This window comes from Jatropha curcas, chromosome 3, assembly GCF_041381405.1.
Source record: "Jatropha curcas cultivar XTBG-Jc1 chromosome 3, XTBG_Jcur_1.0, whole genome shotgun sequence".
NCBI classification, from domain to species: domain Eukaryota; kingdom Viridiplantae; phylum Streptophyta; class Magnoliopsida; order Malpighiales; family Euphorbiaceae; genus Jatropha; species Jatropha curcas.
This window is the reverse complement of record NC_143153.1, coordinates 28,711,765-28,722,730: the sequence shown is the minus strand read 5'-3', so window position 1 is coordinate 28,722,730 and position 10,966 is coordinate 28,711,765.

Genomic DNA, 10,966 nt, shown 5'->3' with positions numbered 1-10,966 from the left:
AAGAAGAAGAAGAAGAAGAAGAAGAAGAAGAAGAAGAAGAAGAAGAAGGAGACGTGTAGGAAAAGGAGAATAAGGACAAAGTGTTGCTCATAGTTGCTTTTAATAAAGCAACTAAGGGGTATTTTGGTCTTTTCTCCAAATTGGAGGGTGTTTTGGTCTTTTCTCAAATATTGTCCAATTAAATTCCTTCAAAATATTATTTATCTCCACAAAACTCTCTAATTTATTCCATAAAAATAATTTCTCAAATTTCCTCCATAAAAATAATTGCTCAAATTTCCTTACTTAATATACTACCATAATTCACTATTCACTAATTATCTAAATTCTCCAAAAATATTCCTTACTTACTTACTTTCTACCCATAAAAACCATGCATACATGCTCCAAAAATGTTAAATAAAATATAAAACATAAATAGTAATTTTTCCGGACCAAAAATAATACCAACTTTCGGACCGGTGGTACTATTCACAGACCGGTAAACTACTATTGAAACACAGGAAAAATGGGGCGTTACATTAATATTGTAAATTTTTTAAATGTATTTTTGTGCATACACATTAAGTGTGGATTTTTACATAAATTTCTTAAAAATTTATTCATTTACATATATAGCAAGAAATCTCTAATTATGTCAATATATCTCTAATTATGTCACTATGGTGATTGTTTATTGCTAGCCACTAAGATCAATATGTTAATAGATGATTGGTGAAATGTTTTAATATTGTATATAAATATGTATATTGCTAAGAAGGTTGGATATTAATCTTTGTTGGAGATTATTTTCTTGAATATGTCAATTGCAATTTAAATGAAAATTATATATTATAAATATTTGAGACTAACGAAAAATCAAACTATGTGATATCTTAAACTGTAAAAATAAAATAATAATGATGATGATAATGAAAAAAAATTTTATATAGTTGATGTCTAATTTTGTAATGTTATTTTTTTTTTTTGTTAATTAATTGTTTGAAATTGAAAGGATTGTTAATTACCAAGTGTATTTGGAAAAATCTTTTATAAAATATTAAAATGGAAAACATTATTCAGTAAATTAAGATTCATTTTGTTTATATAGCATTTCAATTCTTTTACTATATTGTATCTCTTCGTTTCAACAAAAATAAATTCATTAATTTTATATTTCAAAATAAAATTGAAAAAAATAAAAAAGAATGAAATAAAGAAAAATTAAGGTAAAAAACATTTTAATATTTTATAAAAAAATTTCGAATTATAAAATTTATCAGCCCAAACATTTAATTTTGTTAGTTAAATGCGTACAAAATGTTAATTTTATTAATTCAAACACTAAAAGAGTTTATTTACGAATTCTCCTTCCGTTATGTTTTAATCAAATTAAAAATATAACTTTAAGACAATAAGGGTGATTGTGATACCTCGATCAATAAAAGTCAAAAAGAGGGCGGAATGAAAAGGAGGCCTCTGACTCAGGCTAACATGCTATAGCACTAACACCAAGACGACGATTTATTTAGCCATATAGGCACAGAAGCTGACACAAAGTTCCCCAGAGTAACTAGAAACGACAACAGTCAAACACGGACAAAACAACAACGGCAAACACTCCCGTGACATTAACTAACTAATCCAAATATTGTTTGCTAGCAAAATTTAGCTTACGTGGCATAAAAAATATCCTTTTAAAAGAAAAAGTTAGAATCAAATAAGTTGTGCCGCACACGGGTAAGAATTTCTTTCCAGTATTCATTCGACACGTACATGCCACAATTAATTAAAGTTAAACACTTTTACTAGCTTTTTTTTTTTTTCGGTAGACCCAAATTGAAGTTAATCACTCCATGATACTTGTCACATTTTAAAAAATAATTTATTTTAAAATATTTATCACATTTGAAAAAATAATTTATTTCAAAATACTTATCACATTTGTGATTTCAAGAAGTAATAATTATTTTTTTCCATGTTTAACATTTGTATACAACAAATAATTATTACTTTAATTTAATTAAGATAATATTTTTTTTTCAAATTAAATTAAGGTACACCTGAAATTAAATTAAACTAAATAACTATTGATAATGTCACATTTGAAAGTTATAACTCAAATGACATATAAGCACACGTTTTGGCATGAGAATAAGTAAAATCTCAGGATCAATCCTTGTACAAATCATTTTGTGATAAGTCTATAGACGTTCTCTACATATAAATTTTAATGTATATAGATAAAGAGAAAAACTTTAATGGTTAATTTACACTCTATTAAATCATATTTAAAATCAAATTAAATTAAGATATTTAAACTAAAGTTAAATGAAGTAACAATTAAGTAAGTCACACTTGAATCAAATTAATTAGACGTTCTCCACATATAAATTTGATAAAGACAATAACTTGAATAGTTAATTTACACTCTATGAAATCACATTTAAAAATCAAATTAAATTAAGATATCAAAACTAAAGTTAAGTGAAATAACAATTGAGTAGTCACACTTGAATCAAATTAATTAGACAATCTAATTTGAATTAAATTAAAGTAAAATACCATAATTGAATTAAATCAAGTAATGATTGATGAAGTCTCATACTTAGAACTAAATTAAATTAAGACAATCACATTGGAACGAGATTAAGTAACAATTAGTTAAAGTTGCACTTGGTCACACAATAATTAAATTAAATTTAGTCAAGTTCAAAATTTTCAATTAGGCATGAACAATTGTAGGATCCATACTTTGGTTAAAAATTTATATAGAATTTAGACTTAAAAATTTTTATTAAAAGGATTCATGTGTTAGGATTTTGTATCCTCTCAAATAAATTAAAAGCATATTCACATACAGTATTGTTTGAATTGGAGCGGACTGAGCGGTTGAACCAGTTAAACCAAAACTAATTGGTTATTTGATTCCATTATCAACTTGGACTGATTTTTGAAAAAAAAAATTGAATTTTTAAATCAGGTTGAACCCGTGATAAAAGCTGGATTTTCTTGATAAAACTGGACAAAATCAAATTTTCTTAATAAAAACCGATTTTTTTTTTTTTTTGGAAAAAATTGATTTTTTTTAAAAAACTGGGTTGAAAATTAAGAATTTGGTTGAAACTGTCTAACCCAATCCAACTTTGATCCAGTCATGATACCGGTTCAGTTTCAGCCTAATTTATAATTACTTGTTTGTTGTTCAATCTTTACAAAATTCATTTTAGACTTTAAATTTTTATTATGTACATAAATTATTTTGATTAGCTTGAATCAAATTAATCATGACCAATAAACATGATGTTGTCAAAAACAATTTCTTTTTTTTTTTTAAGGGAGTCAAAAATAATTTCACTTAAGTTAAAAATTAATGATTGTCATCATTTTCAACAACATATATAATTAATTATGTGATAGAGTGAAGCAAAATAATAAATTGCGGGAACATATATTTAATGCATACATTTTCTCCTAAAATTAAGTTTATTTTCCATCCATTTATCCTCCAAAACCTCTCAAAGTCATATATGTCATCACCATGAGCCAAATAACACTACTTTTTTCTTAATTGTCTCAAATTGCTAACAATTACTCATTCTGTTCCAAAATATATATCATTTTTGGTTTGTTATTTTGTCCCAAAATATAAATCGTTTTATGTATTTCAATATGTAATAAATTATGCTTTTTCAATGTTGCCCTTATTTACACTAAATACAATAAATATTTTATAAACAAATATTGATTTTTAGATAAAGGATAATTTGGTTAAATTATCTTTGAATTTGTTATAATCTAGAAGAATTAATTGCTTCCTTAATCCTTGTGCAAAAATTTTAAACAACTTATATTTTGGGACAGATGGAATAGTATTCAGCTGTAACAAACTTGTGGCTAATTAATTCTATAGACATCAATACTCAAGTTAATTATTTTGTTTATCTTTTAAAAACTTAATTATTTTCTTTATCTTTTCAAAAAATTTTTAAAGATAAATAAATGACATTTTTATAATAAAAGTCAAATTATATTTCATTATATGAAATTAGGGGTATAATTGAACTAAGCCAGTTAACAATCTATTCGAACTTAGCTTAAAAAAATTTTAAAAATTTCAGTTTAAATCGAATTTAGACAACTTCATTTAATAAAATGAGTTGGGCTCAAGCTAAATATTCCTTATTGAGCTATATATATTTATTTTAGGATTACTCAAGTTTCGAGTATTAATTTAGCCGAACTTGAATTCAAAATTTTTTAAATTGAGTTCCAACATCCATTCAACTCAATTTAAACCTAAAATTTCTGAACTCTTTAAATTTTGAACCTTAATATATTTGAACTCACTGCAACTTATTTATTATCCGCGTATGAAACGACAATTTAATGATTTGAAAACATGTTAGTATATTATATACTATACTTTTCCATAAGTAACTTTAACATTACCTACTTAAAAATAATAATAATTATTAATTTGATTTGAAAAATCCAATTTTGGTGTTGATAAAACATTGGATTTGAACCATAGAAGTAGCATATTTCAATTGGTGACAATTTATGATCACTATTTGATTTCAGATCTTTCAACAATTATGATGTTGATAATTTTTAAATTATTTCCTCTATTAGAGAACATCATTGGTAATATTGTTTCAACAACAAAATAACACAATCAAAATTTAAATGAAGCAATAAAATCCTCAAAATCTATGAAAACATATAAGTCTAAGGATATATATCAAAATTTTATTCAAAAAGACACATACTTGAGGGTGTCTATTTTGATACATAAATCAAAAAGTTAAAAAAAAATAAAATGGCGAGGAAAGAGTGATCACCTATGGCCATTAAAAAAGGGGGTGAGACTTTAGTTTGAGCGATACAACTGCTCAAACTAGTAAGTTATCCAATTATAAAATTAAATGATTTTAATGTCTATAAGGATGAGAATATAAATTTAATTTTTGGGGAGTACAACTTATTGAGAGGATAAAAAAATTCATGCTATACGGCTTAAACAAAACTCACATCCTGATATAAAAAAAAATGACTTTTGAATTTAACATAAAAATTATTATGTCTCTATAAATTGATTTTGTCGTATTGTTAACCACATTTACATGAAATTAATTCTTTATAATTTTTAAGTGAAATCCAATACATACATTTTTATGTATATGTAAAATATTATACGGTATAATATTTTAATAAACTGAATAGTTTGGCAAATACATAAATGCATATGATGATAGTTTTGTGATGCATATATGATTTGGTGACCGCCCCACAACGGACGCAACTTGTAAAAGCAGTGTTGTTTTTGGTTCTTTTGAGTGCATTAATATTTGGGACAACCACCAACAACTTGTTGGCCTGAGGGTGAGAATATCAGTTCGATTTTTGAAAAATGAATTTTATTAGGATGATGAAAAACCTTTATATTCAATGGCCCAAGGAATATTACATCTCCCGATTAATATATATATATATATATATATATATTTGAGACAACCATTTACTTCATTCGTTTCAGTATCACTTTCCTATTAAAATTAGCTCTCATCAACCATTATCATTTTCCTATTAAAATTTCAAACCTTGGCACCCAAAAGATATTCTATTCTTTAAAATGGTTTCTTTTAAATGAAAAAGATATATAGACTTATATCCTACATAAAATCTCATATGCAACGATGGCATTAAAGATTACAGTCGAAATTAATCTTTATTCAACCGAACGTTTTGTAGTGTAATATATGATTATATTCATTTAGAAGGGCTAATAAAAGCCTGATTTGTCAGCTAGAAATTTTTTCTTTTTTCTTATTATTATTTTTTTATGGAATAGGTATAGAATAGTTATATTGGCCATGTTTAAGTATTTTCCAAGAATTCTAATGCTAACGCAAGTGGAGTTTCTCTTCTTTAATTCTTTCATTGGAATTTTTGTTTATTTATTTATTTTTAAATCTAAACATAATGAGAAATAATTGTTATATATATATATTTTTTATATATTCATGTGATTAAACACTTTCATAACCTTCATTTTTATATCTATACGAGGTAAAAGTTTCCCTCGTATCCAAATGACAGGAATGATTCCGTTGAGTTGGATTTTGAATTGGGTAATGGATGATATCAAATATGGGCTTTAGAATACAGGCCAGCTGGTGAATTGAAAGTAGATTATGCTATACCGTTAAACAGATGCATTGGGTCATAAATTTGACCAAGCTCATTGTTCTCTAATTAGGCGGTAAGCATGAAGGTGAGGTTGGGCTTGGCGGAGTTTTTTGGTACTTATCAGAATTTATCAAATCTGTTCCCATCTAACGGAATCCTGTTAGATCAAATGACAAAAACATAGTTAGAAAAAGATAGCTTTTTTCCGGATGAAATGAAAATTGAATTCATATAATAGAAGACACTCTTCAGCCTGAAAAATATATAGTCATGAAATAGGAATTAAGTGGAATAAAATTGATTGGGTGGTGGAGTCGTGAAAACACCTGTGCAAAACCTCTATTTGCCTCTATCATTCTACTAGTCTTTTCCTTTTTGCGTATGGCATCACCACTCCCTTTTGCAGCATCCACTAATTCAAAACTTAATTTGAAAGCAATACTTTGATCTGGACATTTTCGGGATGCCCCTAATAGTCATCTTGGTGTTAAATTTGCTAAGCTTTTGGGGTTACAGTGACAGTAATTAGTTCCTCTTCCTCCATTAGCAAAAAGAAGAGGCTCTGAATTATCTTTGTGCAGCCATGACCAAGAGCAAATGCAGGTAATTACTTATAATTATTATTTTGTTTTCTATTGATTTTCTAGATTGTATATGATTGGTAATGATATTTAATAAAAAAAAGTACTATAAAAAAAATATTGACCAAAAGTCTATCAATACAATTTTATTTTTAAAGTGAATTTAAATATTAATTAAGCTTATAGAAATTTCAAAAGTTAAATAATAAGATTATTTTTGTTTTTTTAAATTGCATCCGAACAAATTCTACATTATTGATTTCCAACCAATACATCAACTTTTTGGAAGTTGCAACTAATATTCCTAGATCTAATCTGGCCAGTCTTATTAAGACAAATCCATTACTATTGCTGATAGCCTTTTCTTTCTTTTTTTTTTTTTAATCAATTCTTTTAAAATCCATTGACTTAATGTGAAAATGTGTGGATTTGGCACGGAAGGGGCAACACTCTATAACGGAAACATAATTTAGGAACATCGTAGTGTAATTTCTAATACACAGGAAACGCGTAAATTAGCAATTTTATAGGGCCAAAATAGTTTTTTTTTTTTCTTTATAATTATAATACTAAAAAAAGCAACTTAACCAAATTAACATTTATCTCAAATTGAAATAACATATGAAAATAGTCATTATATCTATATAAATAAGTGTAAAATTGAAAATATTTATTTACTTTTTAAAATACTCTAAGTGTCTTATATTTTGGATAAAACAATTACCTTAATCTATTTATGTTTTGGTGGGAGCAGTTGGGATTGGTTATCTAAGTTATTTATTTCCTTTCCATTTTATATACAATTATGTTCGCTCTAACATTAAAAAATAGCAATCTTTAGAGATAATTATTTTCACATGATATTAAGAGTAACTATTTTCCTTTAATTATCCTCCACCAATAATATATTAAACTTGCAAAGCAAACTATATATATATTTTTGAGAAAAATCAAACTAGAATTTCATTAATTGGAAACTGTATACAATACAGATATGGGATACAGATCAATATATTTCTATATTTTTGCATAAAAAGCTTAATAATAAACTACATATACAAAGAATAAAAGAGCACAATCTTGATTTGAAGTATCCTATCGAGTTGACAGAACATAATATTTGTGCTATAGACGGTCGCTTGCTCTACTTGGTAGCTATTCATCGCCACTGTTCGACTCTATGGTCTTTCTACAAGTCTGATCTGATTACCTTCAAATTTCTTCCTTCAATTGGAGGGAAAATATATATATATATATATATATATATATATATATATATATATATATATATATATATATTGTTTTTGCATAATTATCCAAATAATAAAAGATGTAAAACAAAATCACCATAATAGTGATAACAATAACTCAGAACTATATGTAAGGATAAAATCTCAATATATGGGTAACAATAAATCACAATATATGAGCGACAATAACTCAGATCTGTAAACAGATTTGATAATTATTTGTAAAAAACCAAACAAATAAAAAAAAGGAAAGGGGTTTAGGTTTTCAGAGAAAGAGGGAGAGACATAGGGAGAGAGAAAATATATATGAATTTACATATCACTTGATTTTTTCTTTTTTAATATTAGGATCAGAGATTTAAATTTGAATTTATTGCAAAATTAAATATATATTTACCATTAGGCTATGTTTTGTTGCTCGCATATCACATGATTTGATCGGTATGATTACTTCTTTTTGAAAAGGGATCAATACCCATAACTTCATTGAGAATAAAGATCAGAGCAACAAGGAGGAATATTTTTAATTTACAACATGGTATATATTATAATTATTAACAATGATGCCGAACATTTTCTTTTAAAATAGAACGGATTTGATTAATGACAAAATGGAGGGCAAGTTTCCGGTCAACATATTAAAGAAAGGGTAGCCGCCTCGACGGTGGAATAAAAGAAATTAAAAATGGGAGCTACTGCCATAGAAGAAAGTTAGGGGGACCTTAGACATGATCTCATTATATTAACCAGTAATTCCTCTTTCTGTCCCAAAATAGAAATCGTTTTTGAGTGATTATTTTATTCGAAAATATTGCCCTGTTTAGATTAGGTACAACAAATATATTTACAAGCAAGTATTGGTTTTGAACTAAATGATAATTTGATGAAATTACCCTTGAGTTTATTATAATCTAGGAGAATTAATTCCTTTATTAATCCTTATGCGATAATCTTAAGCAACTTATATTTTGAGACAGGGGAGCAGTAATTAATATAATGAATTATTTTACAGAGGCAGCTAAGCTAAGTGTTTCAATTTTTGTTTTCTATGTGATTGTTTCTACTTAAACAGTCGATTTTAAAATTTTTTTTTCAATTTAAGTGTTATTTTTAGAATTCAAGAAAAAATTTATTATTGTTTTACATTTTTATTCTTATCTATTGAATCCCACTAACACTAAAAAAATATTGAGATCTAGAAAGATAAAAGGTATTGAAATTATTTGAAATGAAAATTTTATAAAATTAAAATAGATTAATCATTTTTTTATTGTGAGAAAAAGCTGAAAGTTAATCTACCAACAAGAAAAAGCCGAAAGTTAAATGTGCTATGAAAGGAGTCTTTTTAAAAAAAAAAAAAAAAGAAAGAAAATATAGGGCAGCTTTTATCTTTTAATTAATACAATATATGTTTTTTCTTAAAAAAAAAAATAAATAAAAATATATAGGGAAAAAGAGTGTGCTGGCATATCATTGGAGGATTGAAGGAGACACAAGAGATTATTCCAATGGATTATGTGAACAAAGCTATGGAATGTCTTGCTTCGGATATAATTCTGTGTTTAAATAGCTGTTTAATTTAAAATGACAAAAAGGATATTTTTAACTATATAAATATATAAAAGTTAAGACATAAAAGCTTATGTGGCACAGTTCTAGAGTATTAAAATGCTTATGTGGCAAATGTTAATCTATTAAGTTGGAAATAATTTTTATATTTTTAAAAATTATTTTTAATATAATTAATAAAGAACTTAATTATTATCATTTATAATATTTTCAGTTTTTTAAATAATTAATTAAATTAATAATGTCATTAGTATTTTAAAAAATTTTCTCTTTTTTCCCTAAAATAATTATCAATATCATTAATAATTATTCTATCTATTTTCTTTTTTCACTGTTACAGAATTTGTTTAGACATCGATTTCAATATAAATGAAACCTTAAAGAAAATCAATTATCCTTTCAACAAAAAGAAATGAGTTCTTTGTAAACAATATAAAACTATTTTCATGATATTTTTTTTCTATGTGAGCTTAATCAATGTGGTGATGATGATAGATTTACAAATTGTATTCAGTTTCCGATTATCAATTAAGGTATGATTTTGTGATTTATAATAAATTATTCCATAGCTATTAGAGTATCTAATCCATATAAAAAGATTTTATTTATTGTTACTATAGTTAAGTGTTTTTTTTTTTTTTTGTTCAACACGATGCTACCTAAACCATAAAATTTATTTTTCACATTGCTTTTTTAATGAAACTAAAATTAAAATTCATTTTCTAATGTCATTATCCGTGAAATAGAGAAATATTTAATGACAAAATTAATATTTATCTTTTATTTTGTGAATGGAGATGATAATATTTCTCAACCTATTCCAAATCAGGGCAAACTTCAATGAATTTTTTTTAAGTTTTCAATATTTATTGGATTTATGCTAGAATTCTAGATTATTTATTCAAAATGAATTCAATAATTGGTATTTAAAAAGATCATTTTAAATCTATTACAATATTTATAAAAATTAGAAATTTTAAGCTTGATTACAAATTTGATTTATGTATGCATGTGTCAATGTATTGATCATTTTGCAAGACTTTGGAAAAAAATTATTTTAATTTAATTTTTTTATATTAGTAAGTATAATATTGGATATTTGGATTCTTGAAAGTAATTATTAATTATAATCAAAAGAACATTTTTATTCTTAAACATTATATAACATTGGCACGCGAAGTGCAAGAAGACGACTAATTAATTGTTTAATTAGTTGAATTCAAAAGAAAAATGGATATAATTATTGAAAAATTTTAATTAAAGCTAAATATTATAGTATTTAACATTTCATAAAAAGCTCCCTGAAACTATTATAAAGCTACCGTATCAAACATTATAATTAATAAAGATAGAGTTTGAACTAGTTTACAATGCTAAAAGCTATAGTTCAAAAGT